The sequence below is a fragment of the Lissotriton helveticus genome, chromosome 1_1, assembly GCF_964261635.1.
Source record: "Lissotriton helveticus chromosome 1_1, aLisHel1.1, whole genome shotgun sequence".
Lineage (NCBI taxonomy): Eukaryota > Metazoa > Chordata > Amphibia > Caudata > Salamandridae > Lissotriton > Lissotriton helveticus.
Genome location: NC_136057.1, coordinates 1,270,311,546 through 1,270,330,312, shown reverse-complemented (window position 1 = coordinate 1,270,330,312; position 18,767 = coordinate 1,270,311,546). Strand labels below are relative to the sequence as shown.

The window sequence follows — 18,767 nt, the reverse complement described above, 5'->3', positions numbered from 1 at the left end:
TTGGGAAACACTGTTCAGGAAAAATAAGTGCCTGTCCCCAAAAATAAGTGATGTTGGGCCCCACCGGCAACCACTCACTCAAATTAAGCATGGTCTTTGTGTGACAATAGATGAGTTCTAGAGACTAGAATACACTTATCATCACTTGGTTGACATGTGGTTCTATTCTGCTGGAGGTTTGTTCTTTTGGGAAACAAAGCCGGCTTTGCATTCAAAACCTTTCTTCACTAAAGGCTCATTTAGTGGTGTTATAAGATCTTTGGCCAAGAACTTGTGTGGTGGCCTGCACAGCTTACCCTGCTTCCATTTTCTCTGGTATACTGATGTAGTGTGAGGTATTGACAATTGATAGATACACATGCTTTATGCGCTTATGCCATCTAGGATTGGGCTTGGATGTTTGCAAGTTGTTTTTCTCTAACGAAGTTCAGGTCATGAGGCATGTTGTGACTTCTTCTTTGTCTGAGAATGCATCAGCACTACAGCTCCATCTCAGATTGTTTTCTTCTGCCATTAAGCTTGATACTCTAATGCCGAGTGTTACATTTATGAGTTGGAACGTTTGCGGGCTGAACCTGATTAGTAAAAGGCGACTGGTAGCTTAAGAGCTTAAGGTGTTTAAGCCTCATATAGTCGGGCTTGCTGAAACCCATCTGGCCTTTAAAGATGGAACTTAATTCAAACAGCTTGGCAGTGATTTGATTGTGTGTACATCGCAGTCGGCATCTATCAGTGGGGTTGCTTTATTGAAGGCCAAACATTCCATAATAACAGTTCTACGCACACAGGCCGATTCCAGGGGAAGATGGGCAATTGCTCAGCTTTTAATTTCTGGTCATAAGGTGACAGTATGTATGGTTTATGGTCCTAATGTTGATTGCCCTGAGGTTATCTCTTATTTAAGCTCTGAACTGTTGGAATGGGCCAGGGATCTCATATTAATGGAAGATTTTAATTGTATTTTAGACAAAAAAATTGACACCACAAATACGACCGCAAGAGTTAGAATGGCTCAGGTAAGGGCAACTATACAAGATTTGCTTCATATACATCAGTTGGAGGACGCTTGGAGAATACTTTTCCCTACAACGCTGGGGTATACCTTTTTTTCTTATCCCCACAAACAGTTTTCCAGAACTGATGTGATTTTTACTAACTATGCTCTGCTGGATAATTCCTCTATGGTGGTATGTCCCAAGGTAACATCGGATCATAATCCCATTATGCTTACTGTACACATCTGTCCTGAGAGGGAAGAACAAGCTAGGGGATTCTCGTTTCCTAGGCATCTTCTCAGTAACTCTGACTATGTAATCTACATGCAAGAGGTTTTGAAGGAATATATAGCAAATAATCTTCATACTGCATCCCTTGCAATAGTCTGGGATTGCTTAAAGGCATATGTGAGAGGGGCTACACTTCAGTACATAGTCAAGCAGATTCAGCTTAATATTAGTCTGCTTGAAAATGAACATAGGCTTTATACTGATTTAGAGCAGCAGCATGCTCGAGCTATTGCTTTGAAGGACATAACAAATATATTTACAGATTATTGATATAAGAGCGAAGCTCAGAAGAAGGTTAAAGGACCAAGTTGCCAATAACTTTTTTAAGTTTAGAACAAAACAGTATGAGTGCGTAGAGCGGGTGGGACGGGTTTTGGCCTATCAACCTGCTGACCAGAGGGCTAAGTCACATATTAAATTAATGGTGCGGACGGCGCAACTTTCACTAAACCCCAAGAAATAATGGAGCAATTTAGGATCTTCTATGCCAATCTGTATAATGAGTCAGTCAGTTTTAACCCCTTCCATGCTCATGACGAGCTCAGCTCGTCATGCAGTACACTGCTTGTGTGCTTATGACGAGCTCAGCTCGTCATGAACAATGGGATCCTGCAAATGTTAGCACAGAGGGGGAATTGCTGCAGCAGTCTAGGTGTTAATCAACAATTGGCTATAGATTGTGTACAAGAAAGTGCATTACCTGTCTTGGATATGTCTCAAACTTTAGGGCTGGATAGAAATGCTGACTTAGTAGAACTTAATTCTGCAATTGGGGCCTTACCCTCTGGTAGAGCGGTTGGTGAAGACACTATTCCGCTTGAGTTTTACAAAACCTTTAGGGATGTACTGACTCCGGTATTTCTTAAGCTGGTCAATAAGATACTGCAAGGTGGGGACGCGCCCCCCTCTTGGAACAAAACTAATATTATCGTTTTTCCAAAAAAGGGTAAACCTGTGGAGGATATGAGCTCATACAGTCCGATATCCTTAATCAATGCGGACGCTAAAATCTTTTCAAAGCTTCTCACCTCCTACCTAGCCCCACTGATTCATCTATTGGTATCAGAAGAACACCATGGTTTTGTTCCTGGTAGGGACACTGCAGCACACATAAATACAGCCATTGCAGCATTCGATGTAGCTAGTCACGTGGACCAGTGGTTTGGGATGCTGATGCTGGATGCCGAGAAGGCCTTCGACCAAGTGGCTTGGGGGTCTTTATGGTGCACAATGATATCTCTAGGTCTCAATCGGAGGTTTGTTTCGGTGGTACAGAAACTTTATTGTAAACCAACCGCTGTTATTAAGCTTAATGGTTTTGTATCCTCTTCTTTTAGTATTCAGCGTGGCACGCAGCAGGGTTGTCCGCTTTCTCCCTTATTCAGACCCTCCAGGATTTCACGATTTCGCGGTTTGCCGCGAATCGGCACTTTTGTAAAAATGCAGCGATTTTTACAAAAGTGCCCGCGAAATCGGCACTTTTGTAAAAATGCCGCAATTTTTACAACAGTGCTTGTCAATCAGGTCACCTGCTGAAGGCATCTAGCATTACTGGGAGGAGGGGTATTGAACTAACCACAAAACCTTGTGAATATACACACGTTTATGTGCTACAACTGGTGAGGTTTAATCTGTTAACGTAATGTGAAGTCCTGAAATGAACAGATCCACATTCTTGTGAAGTCTAAACCTTCGAGTGCCGATTTGCGGATTTCTTTCTCCCACGGCTTCTTTACAAGCTATGAACCCAGTCCCAATCTGGCCCCAGTGTGGCTAGTAACTTTAGTAAGGACCATAAAACAGGTAGCCTTCCTTTCACAATACAGGTTAGCCCAGACGTATGCACTTAATAACAACTTTTGGAGCAGTGCCTTTATTTCTTATTATTTAAGGTAAATGTATATAAGCACAAAGTTAAAGGAACACCATAAACTCGGATCTAAAAGAAAAACTACGTTTAACAAAAATTAAATATATTCTTCAAACATAAGACTTCCATTAAACATTTATTAAACAGCTGAGATTGAAAACGAGTTAAGAAATGGCTTTCAAGAATGTTTGGACAATAAAGCAAGGGCACCAGATGCTGGCAAAGCCAAAAGGTCTTGCCTCGGCAAACTGGTGGTGCCCTCGTTGCGTTTTTATGATTTATTGCAGTCACAGGCTACAAAGTAAACAAGCATTTACAATGCAACGGTTTCGCCTTTGGAAAAGTTTGAGCTATTGGCATTGTAAATGACAAAATGTGTATTTATGTGTTGGTTTTGAAAACAGATAAATAAATGGCATTGTCATTTACATTGCCAATAGCTCTAAGTTTTCCAAAGGCGAAACCGTTCCCAGTAAGAGCAAAGATCGAGTTAAACACTAAACGATTCTGTGTAAAACTGCACTAAAACCTACCAATACGGCAGGGTATGGATGTGTGGCAGACAGCACCTTTCATTACCATGTGCAACCCCGCCCCCCTTGTTAAAAAAAAACATATTTGCTTCGGGGGATTACAAAACTACAATAACTTGAATGGCAAAAATAAAGATGTTATTAGTAAGGCACCATTCAATCATTTCTAGAAGCATATTCTTGTGCATGGCGATTGCTAAAGGTCTAATACTTAAGAAATGTTGTAGTGCACTTAATCCATCTTTGTAGTGTATACTTGTGTATAGGGACGAGACATCAAGGGTTATCACTCTCCCACTCAACATCATAAATACGCTTTAAAAAGTCAGCGGTGTCCCTAATATAAGACGGTAATGAGCTGACTATAGGATTTAAAAAAATAATTCCAGCTGCTGACTCACGCAGCGTATGTGCTTTGGTTAATTTGAATTTATTTTCTTGTAAATTTATACACATTGATTCTGGTACTTGAGTAATGAAAACGATTTTTGCAGCAGTAAGAGAGTCCCAACTCCAATGTTGCTACGTCTTTGTTGGTCAAAGCGACAGAGACTATATTTATGACCGTAGCATTGTCATTATTTATTTGATCTTCTTCTTTTCATTGCGCGTACTCCTCTCTGCAGAGTCTTCTCGTGTTCCTTCTTCACCCTTACCCACTCCTCCTTTGTTTCCGCCTCCTCTGGGTCTTCCTCGCCCTCTTCCTGTTTTGAATTCCTTGAGTTGATCTTCCTGTAAAAAGCGTAGCTCATCCGATGTGGAGAATTTGACCATTCCACCTTCTTTTCTAGTTGTGTCATCCACTTCAACTTTGGATCCTGTGTCAGAGCGGATTTCACTCCCAGAATGTTCTTGGCACGATTTATTAGTGTATTGTATCCTTGACGTCGCAAATGATCAAAGTGTTTGGCAAATGTGTATTTGCCCTCTGTGGTAGTCGAGGCGATCGCGTAAAAACTTGGTGGCTTTTCTTTCCTTAATTATCAATTCATACTTATGCAATCATTCTTCAAGTTCTCCTTGAAGTTTTTTGATTCTTTCTTGATTTCTATCTTGGTCTAGTTTAATATTGAGTTCTTTGATTTTCTCAACAACCTCAGCTCGTTCTATTTCAGCCTATTTTATCAGCATGTGGGACATCCCCATAGAACTTTGTGCATTGTGTTCTGCCCATTCTTTAAGGAGATCTGGGTGAGGGTTCTCATATGTTGGTGTTATCATGATGCACGAGCCTCTCGGTACATGTCCCACCTGGACATATTGTTTGAGAGATGCACTCTCCCACTAGCGCAATATTTTCCTCTTTTTTAATTTCTCCAAAAGGTTCTGATTTCTCCCCAAATCATTTGTGATTGGAATACTAGTATTTCCTTCGTGATACAGTCAGGATTACTTTCATTAAATAGTTGCAGAGCTTCCTGCTCTCTGGCAGCACATTCTTCTTCACTCATCTCTGCGCTGTATTAGAACTGAATTACACCTTGCTCAGCACAATTCCATACACAATACACCAACTGGTGTCTGCCGAAAGTGCCGGCTCCCGCTATCGCTTGCTATGCCACTTACCCGGAAGGGAAAATCCAAATCTCCAGCGTTCTCCAACTCCCGAGTTCATAATTTCCTTCTTCTGCTCTTCAAGCAACATTGTTGGAGCTTGCGGGGGCCACGCCTGCGTCATCACTTCAAATAATCCAAACGTGCCTTGCTGGCAAGCTTCCTGAATGCCGGTGTTGTCGTCCTGATCATGCGTCCTGTTATGCGGCTTGCCGCCAAGCCGCATAACATGCAGAAAAAGTATCCACTAGCAAAGATAGGGATACGGAAGAACTCCTCAGTGAGTTTTTAAAAAAAACGTTATTAAAGCGCTAAGAGTGACAAACTGTCAACGCGCTTCAACTGCTCACAGCAGCCTTGATCGCGACAGAGTGAGCTATCTTGGGGTGCAATAAATAATGACGTGTAACATAAACATAAACAAGTCAGGTCCCGGGCCGCGCTGTGATTGGCTGACGTCACGGGGGTGTCCCGGGCCGGCAGCCAATCACAGCGCGGCCCGGGAATGACGTCACGGGGGTGTCCCGGGCCGGCAGCCAATCGCAGCGCGGCCCGGGACAAAGGGGCGGGGCTTAAAAAAAGCACCAGAAACGCCCCCGAATCGCGTTTTCAAGAGAGAGCGCGATTGACAGCCTCTGTCTCCCAATGGCTAGCCTCCATTTATGGAGCTAGCCAATGATAGACAGAGGCGGGTCATCACCCGACATAGAACTCAAGAGGTTTTGCTAGCGCATGCGTACTTCGTACGCATTGCTAGGCAAAACCTAACAAGCATTTACAATGCAACGGTTTCGCCTTTGGAAAAGTTAGAGCTATTGGCAATGTAAAGGACAATGCCATTTATTTATCTGTTTTCAAAACCAACACATAAATACAAATTTTGTCATTTACAATGCCAATAGCTCAAACTTTTCCAAAATGCTTGTTACAATTCTCCTCATATTTGTCAACTTTACAATGCCACCTGCTCACACTGGACATTGGATTGCACCCTTCCTGCTCAGGAGTCGGAAGAGAGCCCACACCTACTGCCCATTCAATCCATGGCCTCTTGTGGAAAGGTTTCATCATATCCGAGGGTCTTTGTACGCATACAAAGACCCTCGGATATGATAAATTGAAAACTAAAAGTGGAAAATAATACAAAGATAGATCACAACGATTCTACAAGTACTGTTTCATGATTTCTGACAGACTGTGACTACATTACGAGGAGTCTTGTATTGGACAACAATAACACTCCATTATAAAGCCTGCAAATTTTTATGTATTTTGTCACTGTTGTTTGCATGTGAGAAAGGGTGTGTATGTATGTTAGAATGAATGCTCACACTTGCTGATAAGGGGTTCTATTTAGAACATCTATTTTAGTAAATATCATGCACTTGAACAATTGGATGTGAATCGTTATTTAAATGTATTATTTATGTATGTCATGTAAAAGAAAACTGTTGAAAAATCTAAAAATATATATATAAAAGACATTTTTTTGCATAATGAAGAATAAATAAAAAAACAATAAATATGAGACAAGTCTATTGTGTCACCAGATGCACCCTTTGTATAAATAATCGAGTTGGTTGCCAATATTGTTGACTAGTTTTAGGTCATTGAAAGAGGTTTTTCCTGTTTTGTTTTGCTACTTGCTACTCCCACCTCTTGACCGTAAACAAAATTCGGAGTACCCCTGTTATCTTTGCTTAAATTAAATTAGCATCCTTGTTCCCACCTTTCGATATCCATTGCAGTATTCAAGCATGTAAATTAGATGAAACTTCCGATGAGTACATTGCTAAGGCTAGATTGATTAAATGTGCCATTGCACCCCTGTGTAATTGCGCCTGCGGTGTGTAAAGTGAATTCATGTTGCCCGATATTTCTCACATTAGAGTTGGTGTTTCATTTTCAGATAGTATAGCTCGGAAACTGTGGACACGGTTCTCCTCTATCTTTTTATGAGTTGAGTTGTTTAAAAATAAAGCGCAATCTCTGGGACATGTTAGGTTGAATTAATTCACTTTACGCACTGGAGGCTCCTAAAACACGTGCTCGGCTCTGCGCCAAAAAAATCACTTCTTGATAGGGCCCTCGGGTGTTTGAAAGGGCAGTAACAGGACGCCTCTCAAACTCATATCAGCATGCCTATAAGGACTGGGTGGACTGGGCAGAGAGGCAGGAACATGCGGGCTACACCTGTGCGTGGTGCCGCGGTAACGAGCCAAAAACGTGCACCCGGTCTGCGCTAACCCTTCAAGACAGACCACCATGCTATCCGATATCGGTAATTAGCATTGATTAGTACATTTTAATGTATAACAATTTAGACAAGTATCCCAGATACTACACGAATTTTGTTAGCAGTTCGTTAAAAAACGTGCTTGTAACTTTTATTCGAATAGACATTACAGAGAGCCACCTCGCATATGCCCAAAGCCCCCTTTTTAAAATTCCTTAAACACATTTACACCTGTACATCGGTGGTGGTAGGTACTTTAATAGCAAGGCTTTACATTACCTCTGGGTCAAGACTGCGGCTCTGGCAAGGTTGCAGGGCGTGCTCCTACCCGGGGCTACCTCCCCCTTCAGGTACAGGCAGAGGCGTCTGGCCACCCAGCTCCTCGAGTTCTCTGCTCGGCGCTGGTCCCTCCTGAGAGCTGGGGGCGCAGGAGTGCTGCCGGATGCTGCTCTGAGCAGGCAACGCCAGCGCAACTCCCACCTCTTCCCTCCCTGCTCCCCGAGCTGCCTGTCTCCCACCCTCCCCCTGCCTGTCTCTCCCTTCCACTTTGACTCGTTCCGTTACAGCCAGATCCATCATGCCGCCTCGCTCCCGCCCGTCCGTCCCCACTTTATCCTTTGAAAATTCGAGTAGTACCTTCTCTCCATCCTTGGGTGCGGTGCTTTCCCCAAGCTGGACACAAAAAGCAAAACTCCCGAGTGCACAGGGCAGGGAAGGGTCTTACTGCTCCGTCAAACTTACACACTGGCCGCGTGAAGGTTCCCGTTTAATGTACTGTAGGACAGCAGCGTGAACCCTGGGGAGTTGGGACCGCACATACTCTGCAGCGTACGTGCTGGGGGAGACCTCCGCCTCGCTGCCTCGGGCCCACGGCGCGGTTTCGAAGCCACGCACAGCTGTTCTCCCGCCGTGCCCTGCGTACCGCCGAGCATCATGTTTATCCACCTCAAATCTCGGGCATGAATCTGAGCTGAACAGCTGTCTGTTACACCCTCATTAGCGCGGTCAGTCCACAGAAACATACCGGCTTTAGAGGGTGAATGAAAGCCAAAATGTGGAATAGTGAGCGCAGCGCTGGGGTGGGAGGCTGGGCTTTACAGCTGTGGTGACCGAGTACTAATGGTGTCAGCATTTCACAACTGCTTTTAATTTTGATGTTTTCTACTGCTGCAGCCTTATCCTAGCTTTGGTTAAATTTTTTTAGAGATGCGATTTTCAGAGTCATCTACTGTATTTTACTGCCGTTCGAGCAGCACACCTCCGTAATAACGCGGCGTATTAAAGTGATGTTGGCACTCTTCCCGGCTGCCTGGAATTTTATTACACTCTGCAGTTTCCTGGAGCACGCGGAACTCTGCACAAACCTCGCCGCTTCTGTGGAAAGAAAACTAGGCATTTACCATAAGTCTAGCATGAGGTACATCATGAATGCTTCTGTCTGCCCGTGTCTGCGCCGGGAAATGGATCCAAAAAAAACAAGTCAGGTCCCGGGCCGGCAGCCAATCACAGCGCGGCCCGGGGAATGACGTCACGGGGGTGTCCCGGGCCGGTAGCCAATCGCAGCGCAGCCCGGGACAAAGGGGCGGGGCTTAAAAAAAGCACCAGAAACGCCCCCGAATCGCGTTTTCGAGAGAAAGCGCGATTGACAGCCTCTGCCTCCCAATGGCTAGCCTCCATTTATGGAGCTAGCCAATGAGAGGCAGAGGCGGTTCTAACATCACTACTGAAAACAAAAGATTTCGAGCTGGGAGGGGCTTCGCCCCTCGCCAAGTCGAAACCTAAAAAGGAAATATGCTATCACTTAAACACCATACACTCACAGAAACGAACCGTTTACTAGTGATATTTTTTTAACACATTTTAGCTGGGTCATGTGTCTTTTTAGTATCAATTTTTGAAGGAGACACGACAATATTACCACCTAACCAACTGCATAAACAGGTACAATGTTATAATCTCACTTTATGACAAACTTTGAAAAAGACAGCAGGCCAAAGAAAAAGCTGGTAATTAAAGTTAGTACAAACAAGCAATGGCAAAGGCAAGAGGTTTCGCCTTTGGGACACACTGGCTTTGCCAATGGTTTTTAGCGGTACTGTACAGCATTGCTAAAGACTAAACAAAAAAATATGTGTTGATAAATTTGCCCACGTCATTTTGTAGGGATGCACAAATGGCAGGGGCGGGTCTACAAAATGGAGCAGGCATTTTTTCCCTTTTACTGACCGATACCATAAAATGAGCATAGTATTATATTTTCCTTTTTTTGAGGCGCAGGTTGGGGGATGTAAGTAACACTCAGGGTGCTGGTAGAGGCATTTCCGCGGCTCCTTTCCTTCCTATGTACAAAACTGGCTGCAAGCAAGAGTAGTATACTGGTATTAACTACATTGATAATTAGATCGATGCAGATGTTGGGTCATTTACGAACACTCTGACCTGAGGATGGTCTCATGTACAATATGCTAATTCCACAACAACTATGCCTGGATGAACTAAATGGAATATCATTACAAACCTTCTGAGTATTTATTACAAAAGACTGTTTTTTGGCACTGGTTGAGTGGATTCTCATGCTGATTATAGTCACAACCTTATTGTAGGCTAGTTTTAAGTGCGTCTTTTGAATAACCCACTGTTCCTTTTTGATGTACAAAATTTATCTAAATCAGGAAGTTAGCCTTAGGATGTTGGAAGAAGAAACCATAATAATTTTGAGCTTTAAAATAAATAGGCAGCGGTAGGATTTCAAAAGGTTTGCATACAAACAAAGTCAGTTATTTTTCTCACAGTGGGCCTTCTCGGACCTGTTCAATGGGCCATGGCCTGTCCACGAAAGCGGTGTCCAGCCGCCCTCAGACTCTTAGGCAAGAAAAGGGTTAAGGATGCGCCAAACACCGGTCCCGCAATGTGTCAAAAGGTGTGATAACTGCTACCAACCTATACTAAAGCAAATGAAGAATTGCATTTCCAAGGAAGAACAGCCTTCACCTGTGAGCTGCTTCCTCTGTTCCATATTCCAGGTTGCCTATTCAAAGTGGAATACTCTGCTAAAACAGTTTCCATTTACTTAAGGCTGAAAATGAATGTTTATGAGTAAAATAAAGTGCCGCAAAAATGCAGCTAAATTTCCATATTTGTGCCGCTAAATTTGCGAATCCATGCCGCTATATCCTGGGGGGTCTGCTTATTATTTGCACTTTACATTGAGCCCTTCATCAGGCATCTGCTCCATAATGTTTCTATCTCACCAGTGTCCTACAATGGTATGATTTTAAAAGTCACTGCTTATGCAGACAACATTGCGGTATTTACCACAGGGCCAGTGGAAGCTATAGCGGTGATAACCCAAGAGGCACAACGTTTCAGATCTTTTTCTGGATACAAGCTTAATCTAAAGAAGAGACCGTCAATCCTAAATTTTGTACCTGCATCAGCCCCACCCTCGCTAGGTATTACTAGCTCCGCTACTAATTTAGGTGTGTTTCTTAGCTGTCGTACTGGTGATCTTATGGCTCTGAACTATGAACCACTGCTCAAAAAAGTAGCTACTGATTTGCCTAGGTGGCGGCATAAGCTACCACTGACTATCAATGGGAGATGCAATATAGTAAAAATTAATATTTTAACCAAAATTTCTCTACCTTTACTGTACTATTCCACTAAGAGTTCCGGTGTCTTTTTTTAAGCGGATTGACAGTGTTATTGGAAGTTATATCTGGGGCTATCGCAGGGCGAGGAGAGCTCTCAGGTATATTAAGCTGACTTATGAGCAAGGTGGTTTTAAACTCCCGGTCTTCGGAGCCTATTTTTGGGCTGCTTTTGTTAATCGTATCCAGAGCTTACTTAAGGGACGTGACATGGGTAAAACTTGGTTTGCGTATCAGTTGGCATTTGGCTCAAATACGTGGTTTTTATTACATCAAATATCCGACCCTGAACTACTACAAGAGAGTTCGATTCAAGATAATTAGCCATATTTCCCGTATTTGGCTAGACATCTGCAAAGCTTTTGCACGAATTTACATTTCTGTGGGGTAATCCTAGGCTTCCAGGTATATTTTTTGATTCTGTGGGGAGAATGTGGCAACAGTGTGGTATAACATTGTTAGGGCAGCTTTATGACGAATGCAGCTTCAGTTCATTTTCATCCTTGAAAGAAGAATTTGGGGTAGCTCATAACTCATTTTTCAAATACTTGCAAGTTAGGAACTTTTTTATTCAAGGGGAAGGCTTGCTAGCCTTACCCTCTATAACTGAGGTACTACGGGTAATTTTCAAGACTTCAGGGCGGGGTTTTATAGGGAAAGTTTACCAGAGCTTCTTATGTGCATCGGAAGATGATGGTATACAGATTACAGCTAAACTGAACCGCATTTTTGAAATTGATATTACTAATGATGAGATTTTTGAATCAATGGCTATAATCAATTCTGCAGTTACCTCAATTAATTTAAAGTTACATCAACATCGAATTTTGTTCATGCTATAATATACCCCAAAGGTCATTTCTAAATTGGCTATGTCCCATGCTTCTTTGAAGTCATCCTGCCCTAATTGTAACGACTATGCCGCGGATCTCCGACACATGTTTGTTACGTGTTCAAAGTTAACCGTGTTTTGGTATGAGGTTGCCCAAGAGTTGAGTAAGTTAGTAGGCAAGGAAACTCAACTAACCGAGATAGAAATTTTACTGGGGATAGTAGCGGACCCGGGCAATCTATCGAAATCTTTAGTTTCACTGATTATTGTTTGTGCTCGGTTGTGTATTGCCAGGGCATGGATTGAAACACTTAGTCCCAAGATTACTGATTTTTGGTTGTTATTGAGGGGGGTTTATGAAATGGAATTGGCACTAGCTAAAGCTAGGGGCCTACAGGCGAGGGTTAGATTCTGGATGGTTTGGTCCAGCCTTCAGTGGGACTAGTATTTATTTTATTTTTGTATTATATGTTATCAGTATTAAGTGTTTGTATCTATTTGTAATTTTCCGACTGGGTTGCGTCAATATGTTTGTGATGACGGCATTTACATTTCTTTTCTGTGCTATGAATGTTCTTATGTTTATTGTATTTAACAAGTGGCTAATAAAAGTAAAAAAGTAAAAAAAAACTTAAAAAAAACTTGATACTCGGGGCGCTGCTCCGAAGCTGATGTGTTAAATCACATTCAGAGATGTCGGTTTGGTTCAGTTTCAGATTCTGCAGCTTCAGACACTAAAATAGTAGCTTGAATTTAAGAATGTTTAGATTCCTGTTTCGACCGTCTTGCAGCATTGACTCAATTTTTCCTTCTAGAAGCCATTGAGGTGAATCTTGAGAATGCACCAAGGATTTAGCCATGGAGTGAACTTCTTACCACTTTTGTCCTTGGTGCAATTCAAAATACGCCTGGTCTGACTGCCGCAAAATATGAAATCTGTGCTTCTGCCCGGAGAAATAAGAGTCAACCTGCGAGGTGTGCCTTGCGTTACATTGCAAAAGAAAAACTCAAGCATTGAAGGGAGAAATGATAAGGGCATTAGAGCATGCAACATAAGGGCCTATCAGGCAGGCATTGACATCTTCAACACATCCAAGAGGGTGAGGAAATCCACATGGCCGAACATGAAGAGGTGGGCCCTACCAACATTTCCATGGAACACAAACAAAAAGAGGTCTTGGCCTGCCTCATGGATATTCCTATGTCAAGGGAAAGGCTGAGTACCTTGAAAGACCACCGCTGGTTCCAGGGCCAACAATTAAATCGACACCGCGCACCCCAGTTGCATCGGCAGGTCAGTCTCGAGGTCTCAAGTGCATAGCAGTCAAGGCAGAGTGCTGCTCCCTTGGTAGTCCGGCATCAAACCCAGAGCCAAAACACATGAAGCCTAGGTCCTTGTGGTAAATTTCTCTAGAGGCCTGCTCAACATTGACCATGTAAAGGGTATGACCAACATCATGCTTACAAATGTCAGCAAGTCACACAGAGAGGCCAAATTTGGCACCAAAGCCACATGCCCTGTTGGCATCGAAAGCTTAGCCAGACAGAGTCGAAACAATCAACACCTCGAACACCTGCTTTTGTCATGCCCATTTTGGCACCAAAGTAGAAGCAGAAGAGCCAGCACCCTCTGAAGCCCCCCATCTCCAAGGTCCAGATCTGAGACCTTGCAAGGGTCAATATATGAGAGACTTGTATATATCCTAGACAAAACTAAAACTGTTTATTAATCCAGATACTAGGAAGATTGTCACTAGGCCTCCAGCTCCAGGTCTCATTGCCATTCCAAAGAAACTACACCTAGCCCTTGAGGAATAGCCACATTCACTCCCTCCTCCTCCATCACCAAGCCAAGCCCTGAAAGAGTTATGCACATGGCTGCAAGCCTTTCTTGCTTTCCACCACTATCTACCACACCTACTGCACTACCTCCACACTCTGCCACCTGACACACAGGATACAGACCCATCACTACCCTCATGACCCATTTAGACAATGGAGGAAGGGTCCATGGGCAGACTATATAGTGGACCCAGAGGATGAGTGATCTTGACCCATAACCTGTCAAGCTGTTCCCACGAGATGAAATAATGACAGCCCAACATCATCAGATTGAGATGTATCCAACAGAGAATGAGGATTACTTTCTCTTGGAAACTCTCTAGTAGACAAAAAGATCTGTTACCTGCCCATGCTTAAGCGTACAATAGACACTTAGGAACCCAGTCAAGGCTAGGGTGGTAGCCTCCCGCATTGAAAAGAAATACAGACCAGTCTCAAAGGATCCACCTTACATTAGAGAGGCAATTATAACCGATTCATGGATGGTGCATACTGCTTGTAAGAGGGCCTCAGCCTAAGCTATGGAATATATTTGTCCCCCAGAGAAGTAGTCGAAAAAGATTGATGCAGCAGGGAAGAGAGTGGCTTTCAGGGCGGCTGTTCCTTGTAAGATTCCCAAATCCATGGGCCTACTCTCTAGATACGATTAGTATCATTGGTAGGCGATAGAGGAGCTTCTTAAGAACCTCCCTGAGGCTCACCTGAAAAGGAGAAAGGAGCTGGGAGCTGAAGGCAAGACAGTCAGTAATGCCAACATCAGGTGCACCTTAGATGTTATGTTAAAAGAACTTGTAAAGCGCAACATATGCCGGGGGGGGGAGGTGTCGGCGCAGTGCAGAGCAAGTGCTGAGGGAGATGCGGAGGAGACAGCAGCCAAGGGCACTAATACCACTCTACTACTCTGCCCGCATCCCTGAATTCAGGTGTCAGGAGCTTGTTTCCTTCCCAGTATAAGAATTGGCTTGGTAGTTTGGTTTGCCCTGTTCCCATCATGCACTGGGACAGGAACAGACTAATTTGCATATAGCCAGGTTCTGAGCTGGGATGGTGCAGTGAGCTAAAAAACGGTGATGGATTAAAACCATGATCTATTGACTTGGTAAGAGTATTCTGCATCATTCAGAAACTCTGTCCATCACCACCCCCCTTTTCCAAAATCGGTTTTATCCACACTATGTGTGGGAGGGTATACTCAGACGTGAGTCCCTTGCTCATTGCACCATCAGGATTCAAGCAAGCCGGGCCGAAGAAGGCTGTGATGCCAGAAACCGGTCCCCGGAAGCTTGTTTCCTTCCCAGTATAAGAATTGGCTTGGTAGTTTGGTTTGCCCTGTTCCCATCATGCACTGGGACAGGAACAGACTAATTTGCATATAGCCAGGTTCTGAGCTGGGATGGTGCAGTGAGCTAAAAAACGGTGATGGATTAAAACCATGATCTATTGACTTGGTAAGAGTATTCTGCATCATTCAGAAACTCTGTCCATCACCACCCCCCTTTTCCAAAATCGGTTTTATCCACACTATGTGTGGGAGGGTATACTCAGACGTGAGTCCCTTGCTCATTGCACCATCAGGATTCAAGCAAGCCGGGCCGAAGAAGGCTGTGATGCCAGAAACCGGTCCCCGGAAGCTTGTTTCCTTCCCAGTATAAGAATTGGCTTGGTAGTTTGGTTTGCCCTGTTCCCATCATGCACTGGGACAGGAACAGACTAATTTGCATATAGCCAGGTTCTGAGCTGGGATGGTGCAGTGAGCTAAAAAACGGTGATGGATTAAAACCATGATCTATTGACTTGGTAAGAGTATTCTGCATCATTCAGAAACTCTGTCCATCACCACCCCCCTTTTCCAAAATCGGTTTTATCCACACTATGTGTGGGAGGGTATACTCAGACGTGAGTCCCTTGCTCATTGCACCATCAGGATTCAAGCAAGCCGGGCCGAAGAAGGCTGTGATGCCAGAAACCGGTCCCCGGAAGCTTGATTCCTTCCCAGTATAAGAATTGGCTTGGTAGTTTGGTTTGCCCTGTTCCCATCATGCACTGGGACAGGAACAGACTAATTTGCATATAGCCAGGTTCTGAGCTGGGATGGTGCAGTGAGCTAAAAAACGGTGATGGATTAAAACCATGATCTATTGACTTGGTAAGAGTATTCTGCATCATTCAGAAACTCTGTCCATCACCACCCCCCTTTTCCAAAATCGGTTTTATCCACACTATGTGTGGGAGGGTATACTCAGACGTGAGTCCCTTGCTCATTGCACCATCAGGATTCAAGCAAGCCGGGCCGAAGATGGCTGTGATGCCAGAAACCGGTCCCCGGAAGCTTGTTTCTTTCCCAGTATAAGAATTGGCTTGGTAGTTTGGTTTGCCCTGTTCCCATCATGCACTGGGACAGGAACAGACTAATTTGCATATAGCCAGGTTCTGAGCTGGGATGGTGCAGTGAGCTAAAAAACGGTGATGGATTAAAACCATGATCTATTGACTTGGTAAGAGTATTCTGCATCATTCAGAAACTCTGTCCATCACCACCCCCCTTTTCCAAAATCGGTGTCAGGATCTAAGCCAGGTGCAAGAATACCTTCTGAATGTGCCCCTCAAAGGGGAGCATCTTTTTGGCCCACAGGTCAATCAAATGATTGAACGAATTAATAAATAGCCAGACATCGCCAGGTCAATGGGCTCCTTACAATCCCTCTAACAAAATAAATTGCATTTTGGAAGCAATACACCAGGGGAGGCAACAGACAGGGAGGAACCATTTAAAGGCGCCCCTTTCAACAATCCCTAACACCATTTCAGAACCTCCAGCATGGCATGGCCTTTCATTGGGGTGCCTACAGAGATGATGGCAGTGTCAATGGTAGAGGTGGCCCCTTTAAGCCTTCGCTGTTTTAATTAATCACACACTTCATCTGTAAGGGGAGGGATATCGTAATTCCTGTCACAATGGGAAAATGCCATCTTTCACCAGTGGGTCCTCTCCATTGTGCGGGAAGGGAATTGCCTTGAATTTCACACGCACCCTACCAATATCCCACTCTGCCATCATGTACTAAGTTCAGACCACCTCCATCTCCTAGAATAGGAGATGCAGGCAAACCTAGCAAAGGACACCATGGAACATGTTCTCATACACCAACAAGGAGAACAAGTCTATGTTCTCTATTTTCTAATCCCCAAAAGAACAGCACCCTCCAGTCGATCCTCAACATCCAACTATCGAACAGGTTCATCTCCTCTTAACACTGTCACATGGTCACATTACAAAATGTCATTCCGCTGCTGTGATGCGGCAAATTAATGGCTGTGTTGGATCTGAAAGACGCCTACTTTCACGTCCTGTTGCATGCAGTGTACCATTGGTATCTTCGTTTCATGATAAGTGGAAAACACTACTAATTCAAGGTTCTCCCCTTTGGGGCCACCACAGCCCAAAGGGTATTTTCCAAGTGCTTGGCAGTTGAGCCCAATCCATCTGCGCAGACATTACATTCATGTGTTTCTATGCCTAGGTAGGTTGATAAAGAGAAGGAGGAGAGCAGTGGCCTTAGTGCACAAATTAAGCTTCATCATCAATGTTGAAAAGTCGCATCTCCAAGATCAGCATATTCAACCCTTCCTAGGATCAATCTTGAATGCAGAGGCGGGAAAGGCATAACCATTCCGCATCTGACCAGTATCACAGACTTCTCCCTCATGGGGTGGAGTGCCCACCTTCATCACATGGTAATTAAGGTATATGGGATCCTTAGAAGCAAAGTTGCCACAATCAAATGTATCACCATTACTAAACAATGTAAAACTCAATAGAAATTGGTTTAAGAGAAAAAAAAGGTTGTCACATCAACTACTTGGACCTGCTAGCCATCAAATTAGCCCTCATTGCATTTCTCCCAGTTCACCAGGGCAAAACTGTACTCATAAAGACAGGATGCCATGTTGTACATTCAGAAACAGTAAGGGACCCACTCTCTCCAGTTTTTAGTTACTTCAAAAGATTTGGCATTGGGCGGTCCGTCACAATACTAACCTCTTGGCAGAGAATCTTCCGGGAGTGGACAACGACTTTAAAGACCTGCTTAGCAGAACACATCAAAAGATGTGGGAACTCCGCTCATAAGTCCTTAGAAAAGCAATTGCACTTTTGGGTACTCCAATAATAGATCTTTTCGCCTCTCGAAAAAACACAAAATACTAAAACTAAAACTTTGCTGCCAGATCACCACACCCCCAATTTGATGGTCATACACTATGGATCGATTCTTCAGGGATATCTGCTTACGTGTTCACCTCTTCCCTTCATTCCGAACCCAAAGAACCCCATACAGCAATTTGGCACCTGAGTACTCAGAGATTGGATACTCTAACCTTTCACAAAAATGCATGGTAATTCTGTGGGAGGCTAGGAAACCTAATACTTGCGCTTGCGACACAGCCAATTGGAAAATGTTCATGAACTTGTGTTTTTTGCCAAACGGATAGACTCTTTTGCAGTCCGGTGCAGGCTATTGTTTCCTCACTTCTACACCTCTATAACGCTGAGTTAGCAAATACTTCCAAATGACTGCATCGCACTACAGTTGAGGTGTATCTTCAGAAAAGACAACATTTGTCAATCTTTAAGGTGTGCATTTCAATATCTATCTTGGAAGGTGACTTTCCTCGAAGCAATCGCTTTGCTTAGATGTATTAGTGAGCTAGCTACAAGCTCTTACAATACAGGGCTGATACATTCAAGCTAACAGATATAGGGTAGTTCTTTGCAGTAGCATTAAATTCATACCCAAGGTTGTCTAATGCTTGCACATCAACCACACCATCAAGCTACCTGGACTACATTGACAGAACTAAGACATTCAGAAAGACTGGCCAACTTTCTGTAGTCTTTGCCAAATCGCATAAGGGGCTTCCAAAGCTGGTAGTGCCAGATCGACCGTTAAATGTATCCATACATG

At 43.7% G+C, this 18,767-nt stretch overlaps 1 protein-coding gene across 4 annotated transcripts in view; it reads left to right on the top strand.

Moving 5' to 3' along the window:
- The window catches only part of PUS7 (pseudouridine synthase 7), a 285,701-nt gene that overhangs the window by 240,630 nt on the left and 26,304 nt on the right, over positions 1-18,767 (top strand). The gene's annotated exons all lie outside the window — the stretch shown is intronic.